We start from the raw sequence: 13231 nt of genomic DNA on the forward strand, positions 1-13231 counted from the left end.
GAGACGAGGAAAAAAATGACTGTCCTTAAAGAAAATGGAACAGTGTAATAGAAGTGCATAATGCATCTGCCCCTTACCCCACTATTGGACATGAAACTTCAGTATATCCATACTGGGTGTCACTGCATAGTAGCTCCATACAATAACAATAATTTTAAAAACAATAACGTCGCACCAATGTCAACTGTCGTAAATTTAAACCGTGCGAATGAATTTTTCCCTCGTACTGTGCCAACATGTATTGCGAATGGCAACTACAATTATTCATGAAATACAAACTTTACTTTGTAACTATACTGATGTCGATAAAATTTTTATAAGTTCCTTGTTAGTTTTGAGTGCTGTTTGCGGTAGTTTGAATGTTTTATGTTGGGTCATAATGAATTGTATTCAATTTTTGTAGTGAGTTTCAATAATATCAATTAATAATTTAACTTGAGTATTTATTAATTTCAGTGTTGCATTCATTGTTAGAGTTCTCGGGGCAGTTACTATTTCATATTTGAACTACAAATAGAAAGGAAGTGTCGGGTACACAACGGGTCGGGTAACAAGTAAGTAAAATCGCATTCGACATCCGCTGAAATGTCCTATTTTATTAATATATGGAAAAACATTATCAAATTCCTTTTTGAATGAGATAGAAGTTATCCATGAATTAAAAACCTTAGTTAAGCTATGTCGGTATAAGAACCACATTATTCCAATACACCTAAGTCAACAATTACTTAGGCTTATTGTAAATCTTCAGTAGGTACTTCACACAATCGCTACATCACACGTGTTTCACAATTCTTCTCTGTTCAGTTGATGAAGTTCGAATATTCTCTCAGACTGGCGTCCAATTAACATCTGTTGGCTGTTGGCTGTGTCGAGACTTTGCATCAGATGCGGATTTACAGACTTACGAAGTACTTGCTTGTGTATAGGAGGAAGCGAGAGCGATTTAATTTTGTTGTATATTTCGGTATATGTGTCAGGGAAAGGTAACTTCTGTGAGTTTTGAGTTCAGTTCAGTTTTGAGTTCAATTATATTTTTCAACAATATTTAATCTATCACTCTTTTCTCAATTTCTGTGTCGCCGATGGTAGAAAGATGGTATATGACAGACATATCTACATTCTACACATACACATGGCAGACACATGAGAGAATTCTGCAGTGAAATTACTTTTTCTACATTACTTCAGATCGAAAGATTATATTTTTTGTAGAGAGAAAACATAGCTTTGGATGTGTTCGTAATTCGTTAGGTAATACGTTATGTCAGAGCTGCCGAACTAGCTGGTGAACCTCTGGATGGTAAGCGACCACCTCTGCCTATAAACATTTGCAGAAAGATAACGCCTCTCCACCACTGCTTGCTGTAAAAATGACAGAAAGTTCCATAGAGATCATTCTAGATTCGCTTTGCTTATCGCTAATCGCTGCTACTGAAACAGCCACATAAGATAGTTTTAATTAACGAGGAAGATTTACATTACACACGGTAATTGAAACGTGTGTGTGTACTAACAATTTGCGAGGTAAAATGCGAGACCAAATGAGTTAGTGTCTTCAATTATTTGTAGATACGGGTTTCCTTTTTGATAATTCTGGCGAGGAACAATACCCACTCAAATAAATAATTAATGCCAACTTTACATTTTGTCAGAAGTTTTTGTATTTTTTTTAAATATCGCTTCTTTTAGATAATTAATCCTTCGATGACCTTTTACCTGAAATAGAGGTGATAATATTATAAACAGAAATAGAAGTAAACAATAAATTCTTCTAGTTTTCTTAAAAATAAATAATTATTAGAAATACCGGTTCTAATATTAAATAACTGTAAAGAAGAACAAAAATTATCTTCGCATTCGCAATTTGGACATGGCCCTATCTTTTTTGTTTTAGCAAAATGGATTGGTAGATATTGATATTACCAAATTCTCTATATTCTAATTTCCAACAAAAGGACATTATAGAATTCATAAAAAACATACAGGGATCGTTTTCTTAAGCCCTATTCTTAGAAGCTCTTCAAAAATAATGCCTTTTAACAATCTGATCGTATCAACATCTTAACAACTATCTCTTGGTACCTTCTGTGGGATCGAATCCTCTCCAGCTAGTATTAGAGCTGCTAATTGGCTCCTTATCGATAAACGTTAGTCTAAACGTTTAGTGATGTGACGGTTTATCGATATGTTATATAATTTGTATTTCAAATTTACCGTTGAAATAAATGGAGGTTTAAATTTTTTGGAGATTTTCTAAAAAATGTGTTTATAAATCCATCTTCTGGTGAATCATGTAAGAGTCATCGTATGTATAATACAAACAATTACTTTATCCAAAATCTATCATTCTATTTGACTTCAATACCACACCTAATATCTAATACATGTAGATGTTTTGCCGACCTAATTTAAAGTTATCTGCCAACATAATTCACTACATAATAAGTCCGCACTGTGCCTAGTAGATAGCTAAGTTCTGTTGCATGTCTTTTTTTTTCAAAAGTAAAATATGTATAAAATAAATACAACTTATCGTTAAAGTCGCACATCACTACTGTAATAACACCCTAGGTGAGGTTATAAAAGTACCTTCTTAATGATCCAATTATACCATCGAGTACGTATTTCAAGGATATTGTTCTTGGGGAAAATATACAATCAGCCATAATTTAATTTTAATATTTTCAGCAGAAATTGGATAAGGTGTTTTAAGGTTGATAAATTTTGAATTGTATTTCATTATTTTAGGATGCGTCAATTTTATATAATAATTATATTTTAATGTATGTTTATCCATCTCTGCAGCGATTTTCTTACATCGATAACTCAACCGATTGCATAAAGAATCTAGTTTTTTCTGAATAAACAGATTTAGACGCTACCCTTACATAAGTACCTAATACTTAGTTAAACAAAGATCCATTTCTAGTATTTCTGTACAATCTTGCTGAAACCAAACTAGCTAAAAATATTCATAACTAATCGTAAATAAAAGCAGTTTTCCCTTTGGTTGACCATAACAGTGAATTAAAATGAAATATTTTATACCTAGAAAAGGTAGTTTAGACTGAAAAAGACTCTACCCACGAAAAATTTAGTCACCAAAAAGCTTAATTTGTATTCTTGAAAACTACGGAACCCAGAAAGTTCCTTAAAACATACCATGAATATTAAACTCAACCTTTTTAAATTAGAGAATAATGTTCTTTTTCCCCTGTCTTTGTTTTTTATGGCTCAAACTTAATTTTGGAGGAAGCCGGAAGCGGAAAGACAAAGCGCAGAGCACCAGGTGTGGACGAAAAAATAAAAATAAAAATTAATTCAATTGCATAAGCAATTTTTAAAATTAGAAACGAAACTTTTGTATGTGTACTCAATTGAAGATGGTAAAAACAAGGGATAATATTATTGATACAATTTTCGTGTTTGTGGAAATTATGGAAGAAATTAAAAAAAAAATACAATTATTTTAATATATTTTTACCCGCTTCTTCACCTACGGTATATAATAACAAATTCTTTTCTGGTATACGTACTGCAATACGTAGACTTGCCTATATTGCAAAATAATTTTGATTTACAATTTCATCTAAAAACTCTCCAATACTACATAGACACAATTTTTTTTGTTCATAAATTGTATATTTTATACTAAGCAAGTATTATTTCCGCTCTTAGCTATATTTATTATTATTTATCTACAATAATTGTGCATTTAATATAAACATTCGTAAAACTTCAACATTCTTTCTATTACAGGAAAACCAACCCGTGGTTCGTATCAAGTCGTGCGCATAATATATTATATACCTTTATTATTCATACAAATCGGTCGGTGTTTATTCAATTGAGGCTGGATAGAATGATACAATATACGTAGATTATTTAGATCGACCTTCACTAAAATGCGATGGCGTGTGGCAGGATCACGTAATATAAACATGAGGAATCATGAAAAACAAATAAGTTTTGCGTAGTACTATATGGGTTACTAGCTGCTCCGCGCGGTTTCACCCCCGTGGCTCCACACCTGTTGCCCGTAGCGTGATGAAATATAGCCTATAACCTTCCTCGATAAATGGGCTATCTAACACCGAAAGAATTTTTCGAATCGGACCAGTAGTTCCCGAGATTAGTGCGTTCAAACAAACAAACAAACAAACTCTTCAGCTTTATAATATTAGTATAGATATGTACTACGTACGGCTTATATACGTAGTAGTTAGTAGGTACGGCATTAAGCTCAAAAAAAAAACATTTTTCCAAAAATTTCTATCTGTAGATTACTTCTAGGTTGGTTTATAATTACTCTTCATATTCCTTTTCTCTCCTGATTTAATTAAGTATAGCATGAGAGGGCGGTATGGTTAAAACTAGCTTTAATTTTTGTTATCTAACTTAATTACATATTTCATTAATGTAAAAAGTCCTTATATTTGAATGAATGTAATAGTAAACAATTAATGCTCTTCGATTTTAAATTGAATTTTTACCTAAAGCTTTTTACAGGAAAAAAAGCATCCTTAACGGTGATAAAACGTTCGAACTACTTCCACAAGTCATTCCTGTTAATCGACTTCTATTAAAACTTCACTCGATTTGTGGTGTGAAAAGATGTACAGAAACACCCCTGGGGCAATAGCGATCAATCTTTGGGTCTCCATTTCTTCAGTACTGCAATACGTAGACTTAGCTTAGGTCGGGGCCCGACCGCCGCACGGCATTATTCGTTGTGACGCGGCCGCCGGCAGCCGACTGACTTCTAAACGGTAAGCGGGCCTCCATGTTCGAATTTTATTTTTTTTTTTACAACGTAACGGCCAGTAACAAAATATTATATGAATAATTTATATTCTTTTTTATTTTGAAGTGTTCGAATTTTAAATTTTGGACTGCGTAAAAAGGTTCCATGCTGTTCGAAAATAGTTAGAAAAAACTTTTTAAGAACTTTGAAATGCCAAAATTTAAACTCTATAAATCATATAATTAATTATTGGAATAATTTTCTTCACGTTATATTTTATATGGCAAGAAACAAAGGCTTGTCAAATGTTCAGTTTTAACTTCTATGTGTAAAACTTTGATTCCTTTCAACGTGTATCGTGCAAAGTTTGAAGGAATTTTTCATAAGGTTGTATGTGAAAGTTTGCGAACGTTTCGTAACTCATATCTTGTTACGGTTTAAAATATTATCTCTTACTCCCGTTCTTTTATTTTTAAACATTACATAGATTATGTAACAAGAACTTATTTTGTAAGTTTTTATTTAGGGTAAAGTTTTTAATTGTTATTTATTTGCTTGCGGTGTGCCGTTTTGGTGAGTTTTTCAATAAAATTACAGTATTTCAATAATAATGTAAATTACTTACATCAGTATGTAAAAGCCCCGCCCTTTTTAAGACCACCCGTTGTAAGGAAAAATAATAGTATTGCATTTCGTTCTTTTACAATTGTGGATTGCTAAATAACATAGGAAAAGTCCTTTAAACAAATTTGAATTTATAAATAAATATTCTTGATTGGCACTTTTAAAAAATCATAATACTTATACAGGGTGTAATCGTTAAGTGTGCACAGGCGATTATTCCGTAACTATTACAGATATCAAAAAACTTTAAACTGATATCGAAAGTACTTAACCTAATGAGTAAAATGGCCATAATAAATTTTTAAAAATAATACGAGAAATATCTAAAAAATTAACTTTAAGCCCTCCCATACATTTAGTATGAGATATGAATATCCCATGTACATGGGTTGATCCAAAAGTAATGATAATCAATATTAAACAAGGTCATTACAGTTAAAATAATTATGTATTTCTGTAGATAGTCTTCTAACTAGATAATACTTCGATATTTTTTTTCCTTAACATAGAAAAAAAAAAACTTTGACTCCATCTACAAAAACCCCTCAAAATCGGCCATCACTTCGCTGTCGTCTTAAAATTTCTTATATCGACGGTGTTTCTTGTGCCGAGGTAAGAGATAGAATTAACTAGGAGCTAGATCTTACAAACAGGGTGGGTGTTCAAGCATTTTCAATGCCGATTTTTGATTGGCAGCCATCGCAACTGACGCTTTGTGATCTGGTGCGTTGTCTTGGTGAACCAACATTCAAGACCGAAGTTTGCCATGTCTCTTTTTCTTACTAACCTACCCGCAATCTTTTAATTTAGTCTGTGTAGTAAGAGCCCTATGTAGTAGTGGCTACCTTCTTAAAATATTCCACATTTCTTCAGCGTCCCAAAAAACTACGGCTTTAATCTATCCCACTAATTTTCACTTTGAAAATCTTCACCGTCACTTTGGAAGCTCGCATCCAGGCCATTGATTGTTTCTTGGTTTCAGCATAAACATGGTGAACCCAGGTAACACCCATGGTCACAAATCGTGACAAAAAATTATCCTGATCTCATTAAAAATTTAGAAATTCACCCTCTAAATGTCGAATCGTTGTTTCTTCTTTTCGTCGGGAAACATTCTGGCTCGCACTGTTCACATTAAAATTAATGTAAATACTTGGAAACGTGGCCTGTAGATATAATTTTTTTGTGATAACTTAGTGATTACATGAGCAAGCATAAAACATTTATTTTATATTTTTATGTGCACAGGAAATACCCAATTATCATTACTTTTGGATCAACCTATACATTTAATATGAAAGATTTTAGCTTTTTTTTTTGTTTTTTTGGTTTTCTGCTTTAATTACTTCGCAAATTTGGAGGGAAGTTCATTTAGAAACTGTAAATAGACCTCCTCATTGTATTGCACAATAAAGACGTCACTTCGAAAATCTACTATGAATACAAAATGTATGGGAAATAAATTGTATGGGAGCGTTTAATGTAACATTTTTGGTTATTTCTCGTTTTATTTTTAAAAATTTATTATGGCCATTTTACTCATTAGGTTAAGTACTTTCGATATCAGTTTAAAGTTTTTTGATATCTGCAATAGTTACGGAATAATCGCTTGTGCACACTTAACGATTACACCCTGTATAATGAAGTAATGAAAATAAATTCTTGTCGAAATTAATAACAATGAAAAATTAATAATGAAACCAGAATACTCAAAATATAACTTTTAAAAATGTACAAATAGTATAATGAAATGCATTGCACAAGGTACCTAACTAGTAACGACCTACCTATCTCAAATTTTCGTGAATAATGTTTAAAATTACAAAGTCCCTTTTACCTCTTCATCATCACTACATAGTATAGAACAAAGTCGCTTTCTCTGTCCCTATGTCCCTGTATGCTTAAATCTTTAAAACTACGCAACGGATTTTGATGCGGTTTTTTTAATAGATAGAGTGATTCAAGAGGAAGGTTTTAGTATATAATTTATTAGGTTTTAGACAAAGCGGGCGAAGCCGCGGGCCGTAAGCTAGTTTATCATAAAAAAAAAGTTACGTGATCGAAGCTACCGCGACAGTCTTACATAAAACACAGCATGTACAACCCATTTGACTGGTTGTTTTAATTAAAGCAATACTGGACGTTTTGTACGAGAAAGAATTTAATAATTCCATATCAAATGTTTACGAGGCATGATATCACTCCTAGTTTGATGACGTCATAATGTATTATTGGTACCCCTTTAGTATTTCATTTGGTTGATGTATGGGGAATGTTTTTGGCGATTTGTATGGAAATGTGGGAATAAATTGTAATTATGATTGTGTGCTATCGCTCGATGATATGTCTATTGTAATAATGTTGTGTAATGTTCTTTATAACTATTTAATATTCAGCTGAAAATCTAGGTCAAAAACAAAAAGCTTATAAAACTATTTCAATTCTTCCGTTTTCTAATGTGAATGAATATTTATGAATGTGTGAAATAAGACAAGCCCAAGTAAGTGGTGAAAAATAAAATAAAATTCAAACGAACACCAAAAATTTCAGTTCCATATTTCATGAACTTCACTCGGTCAAAATAGCAATCTGTAATCGTAATTTATATATTTTCACATTGACATTTGACTTCCCGAATCTAATAATATTGCAATTGATCAAATAAATAAATTTTTCTAGCTGTGCTCCGTGTTTTTACCCGCATTGATCCTATCCTGTTGGCCTTCCTCGATAAATGGGCTATCTAACACTGAAAGAATTTTTCAAATCGGACCAGTAGTTGCCGAGGTTAGCACGTTCATACAAACAAACAAACTCTTCAACTTTATAATATTAGTATAGATTGTATAATAGTACAGATCATACGACATAGTACGATTCTATCAATTGGTAGTTGTTATTGCATCCTTGTTATTTGCAACAATCCTGTCAGGGTTGGCACATAACTGCGCTTTACTTTTATAAATTTAAAAGACTAGTAAACAGATACAAAAAAAGGTTCTTTTGCTAAGAATAAGGTTAATTCATAATTTAGGAAAACTTAGATAAAGAATACCTAGTGTTTACAGAATGTAATAAATCGGTTAATGGGAGTTTCCTCTGGTATCATTATAAATCTATTCCTCATCTATGCTATGTATAAGTCTACATCTACACTAATATTATAAAAAGGAAAACTTTGTTTGTTTGTTTGTTTGATTGTAATGAATAGGCTCATAAACTACTGGACCGATTTTAAAAATTCTTTCACCATTCGAAAGCTACATTATCCACGAGTAACATAGGCTAGGTTTTATCCCGGAAATCCCACGGGAACGGGAACTATACGGGTTTTTCTTTGAAAACGCGGGCGAAGCCGCAGGCGGAAAGCTAGTATGTAATAATAATAATACGCGAATCTTCTGAAAATCGAATTAAAACTTAATGCATTTGAATTTGATTACCATTTTTTTAATAAGTACTTAATAATATTTTTTATAAATTCTTACGGCTATCTTAAAATAAAGAGTTACCTAATTTATTCTTGATATGAACGGCGGCAGTCGAGTATTTTGTTCTTTTACAAAAAAAAACAAAACCGTTAAAAATCGTCGTTTTCAACACATCTACACTTATATTATAAAGAGGAAAACTTTGTTTGTTTGATTGTAATGAATAGGCTCATAAACTACTGGACCGATTTTAAAAATTCTTTCACCATTCGAAAGCTACATTATCCACGAGTAATATAGGATAGGTTTTATCCCGGAAATTCCACGGGAACGGGAACTATGCGAGTTTTTCTTTGAAACTGCGGGCGGAGCCGCCGCCGGCGGAAAGCTAGTTTTCAATATAAAACGACTTAGGATAGGACCACCCACATATACACATACTTTTTTAACATTTTTTTAATGCACATCGTATTTTAACGCTGTTTTTCCTTAAAAATGAACGCACCCTGATCCTTGACTGTTCTATATTGCCTGTCGCGAGCTTAAGTAAGGGCCATTTATAAAGATTTTTAAAACTGAAGTGTGCTAAATAAAACCATAAAAATAAATGGGCCAGGCGATTGCCAGGAAGAATAAGAATAAATTGGAGCGGTTCTAACACACTTCAGCACCTGGGAGTGCTCGTTGAATTTTAATAATTTTATACGAAATAGCTTTTTGCAAGCTTTTGAATGTCGTAACGATATCGAGATTCTTTGCCGATTCGTATTATTTCTGAGTTTCGTTTTTGAATGCTTTCAGTAAAAGTTTTATAAGATTTCAAAACAGTACCTAATGTGATTTTATACGTAATGTTTTTGTTCCTTTTGTGTTGGAATTGAACAAATAATCCAAATAGAATCAAATTAATGCAGTATATTTTTAAAACACTTACCTAAAATTCTGCCTTAGCCTTAAAACCATTAACAAAATTTCCTACTTTTAGTTTATCTAAAGCGGTAGAACAGTTTAAACATGATCGACAAATAATAATACACATTTAAAATTATAGGTTAGATTTAATTGGAAAAACGACTGCACATAAAACGAAAGATTGACACTTCTTGTTCAAAGAGCATTTGTAGTTGATAGTTTGATTGATAAATGGTGTATTCATTGATAAAACGATATCTACTTGGTACCGTGTTGAAATATAGAGTGTGATTGCATGGGTTCAAATAATGTGCATCGGTATAAAATATTATCAAGTTCCATTTTTTAACGAAATATGTGCTTTTAAATGTTGTAAGACTAAAATAATTATTATACCTAATTAATTTTTATATTGAACTATAGCGGTCCGCCCCGGCTTCGCCCGTGGTACATATTTACGTTTTCTCTACATAAAAACCATCCTCGTACTTCAAGGAATATAATAAAAAAAGAATTATCGAAATCGGTTCAGCCGTTCTCGAGTTATGCGCTTACCAACACATTTTGCGATTCATTTTTATATATAAGATTATAGACAGCATATTTTTATATTATAGGTATCTATGAGCTACTTACTAAAGTATTTTGATTATTTACATTACTTTTTGTACATTTTCTGTTTGTATCAATTTATTGTTTTTACTTAATCTATACTAATATTATAAAGCTGAAGAGTTTGTTTGTTTGTTTGTTTGAACGCGCTAATCTCGGGAACTACTGGTCCGATTTGAAAAATTCTTTCGGTGTTAGATAGCCCATTTATCGAGGAAGGTTATAGGCTATATTATATCATCACGCTACGACCAACAGGGGTGGAGCCACGGGGGTGAAACCGCGCGGAGCAGCTAGTTACAAAATAATTATGAGCTTTTATTTTAGTTAAATGGATTTTAGCATTTTAAGATACATATTAATTGCTTCTAATTAACGCTCAAAATATGTTTAAAATCTTGAAGAAATTACCGTTAGCGTTTGCAGTAATAATATATGAAAAATTAAGGTTAAAAGTCAAGTGTTTATTTTTATAAAATCTGCATTAATTTTGGAAGAAAACAAGTCCTTGATACGTTATTTTTTATGAAATTTAGTGGTAGTTCTCTCAATTAAAAATAAAAATATTAGCATAGCTCGTAATTTCGATCATTTTAAATAAGTTTTAAATACGAGTTGCCTTTATCGCGAATATTATTTTTATTTATTTTTCAACTATAGGTACATAATCATATATTCTAAATGCGAAAAGCCTTACCGGATTTTATAACTCACTTAGAAAATTACTTTATTCAAAATAGGCAGTGACTCCCATTAGGTATTTGCTGAAGACTCTTGACAACTGTGCAAAATCTGTCAAAGTATTGGCAAACTTAATGTCGACGTTCGACAAACTTTAACATTGACAAGTGAAAATTAAACAATGCAGCTGTAAATAGTTACAGTAAGTTTATGTACAACTAGCTGTGCCCTGCGGTTTTACCCGCAGTGCTCCACTCCTGTTGGTCTTATGACTTATCGTGATGATACAAAGCCTTCCTCCAAAAAATAGTTTTTCAAATTGGACCAGTTTGTTCCTGAGATTAGCGCGTTCAAACAGACAAACAAACCCTTTAGCTTTATAATATTAGTATAGATTTATAACGCGAATCATGTAAAAAGAACGCTGGATGAAAGTGATGGGGTGTGTTTTGGCATGTATCGAGTTTAGCACGAAAGTTATTTGCTGCTTATTTTATTTTTGAAGTAGGCTCTCGAGTCGTGGCTTCGCAACTACATATTTGTTATTCTTATACCACCTCATAACACCAAATAGACCAATAAATCGCCAATGCGCAGCTTAATCAACAACAACAACAACAACAATAATCTTTATTTCCAAAAAATCGTCAGCGTTCTTTTTACAAGATTATATAGGTACAAGCTTTTGATAAAATAGGTCTTATATCTTTTCCTGTTGCCTGTTGTTAATACAATATTGCATATTTCGAGCATAATAATATCTCGATTTGTGATTAACTAATAATAATTGTTAATTCATTTATTATGAATTGAATTATCTCCTTGTAGAGTGGGTGATACTTTTGCCATAATAGATCATCTTTACTGAAAAAGGTAAGTGATTTATTTTGAATTAAAAAGTATGTAATAACAGACTAAAAAAATTGTAACGTTAGTACGTCGTACATACTACCCTATTGTTTTTAGTAAGGCACTAAAAATGAGCCTTCTCAAAGATAAATAATGTCTCTACAATCTTTATAAGTTTTTTCAATCTATGATCGAGCGCAATATTAATTAAGAAACTTAGTTTTCTATATTATAGTATAATATTATCTGTGCTATAAATAAAATAAGACCTTCATCTCTCGACCTCTTTGATGATATCTTCCCTTTGAGAGATATGCGCTTTTTGAGATGCTCAGATTGCTGATAAGCCATGAAGGCGTAGAAGGCTTGATATGGAATGCCAATCAGTAAGCCACTTTGATGGATTTTAATTATAATGTTCAATTCAGTCAGCACTTTGAAGAATTACAGCACACTGTAAAATCGTCAATTGGTATATAATTTGACATAATATATTTTAGCTTTAATTCGCAGTCAGTTGATATAAAAATTTTGTAATTAATTGTAATTTTAAAACCCCAGATAACAAAAAAAATACAAAATCTAGTAAAAATGTAGAAATATACTAATTCCGTATTACGTATATAATAGAACATCAAAAATTAGTACCTATAATAAATGTTAAGTCAATTTTTATAAATTGTTCATGGCTATTGCGAAATAAAATTTATTTAAAAATAAATTTAATAATTTAATAAAAAAAGAGAAAAGATTATTGCATCGGCCGGGAATCGAACCCGGGCCGCCCGCGTGGCAGGCGAGCATTCTACCACTGAACCACCGATGCTTGATGTTACAATTCGAAACATGTAATAGTTTCAAATAAATTCACTACTTTCACTCGATTCTACACTTTATTCGTATTTAAGTAATGATGATATTATCTCAATTTTCTCAATATGAGGTGAATGGCCTGATGACGTCACGATTATTTGCGCAACTGTTGAAGAATTGATAGGTAACGTTTTATTTTTGTTACTGTTATTATCTATTTTATATAATTAATATTATCTAATTATAGATTTTTATTAAGGACTTACTTTTGGACATATACTTTACTTGTGAAAACATAAAATAGGTACCTATTGGGCTATTGCATTTCTCATAGAGCTGAAATATCAATAAGTACAATTTTTATCTATAAAATATGTATTTATTTTACAATTTCTTAATTTCTACTGGATTGATCAGAAACCGCATTAAGAGTATGGGCAATCAACAACCAATAGTTTTATTTACAACTAAAAATGTGTATGTACTAAGTTTAAACAATAATAATTTTTGACCTACACTCCATATTTTTACTTCACGTTTCATTAAAGTCAGCCATAACTTT

General features: G+C 31.7%; 1 protein-coding gene and 1 non-coding gene across 2 annotated transcripts in view; one reads left to right on the plus strand and one right to left on the minus strand.

Moving 5' to 3' along the window:
- The first annotated feature begins 4685 nt into the window (after positions 1-4685).
- Positions 4686-13231, plus strand: part of Scp2 (Sarcoplasmic calcium-binding protein 2) — a 53394-nt gene continuing 44848 nt past the window's right edge. The window contains exon 1 of the mRNA XM_090102257.1: positions 4686-4772. The gene's annotated coding sequence lies outside the window, so the exon portion shown is untranslated. The remainder of the gene's footprint in view (positions 4773-13231) is intronic.
- TRNAG-GCC (transfer RNA glycine (anticodon GCC)) lies at positions 12612-12682 on the minus strand. Its single transcript has one exon. It is a non-coding gene; the product is annotated as a tRNA-Gly (tRNA).

The sequence above is a fragment of the Colias eurytheme genome, chromosome 5, assembly GCF_061535395.1.
Source record: "Colias eurytheme isolate Ceu_HAF_F1 chromosome 5, ilColEury1 Martin Lab GWU primary, whole genome shotgun sequence".
Taxonomy (NCBI): Eukaryota; Metazoa; Arthropoda; class Insecta; order Lepidoptera; family Pieridae; genus Colias; species Colias eurytheme.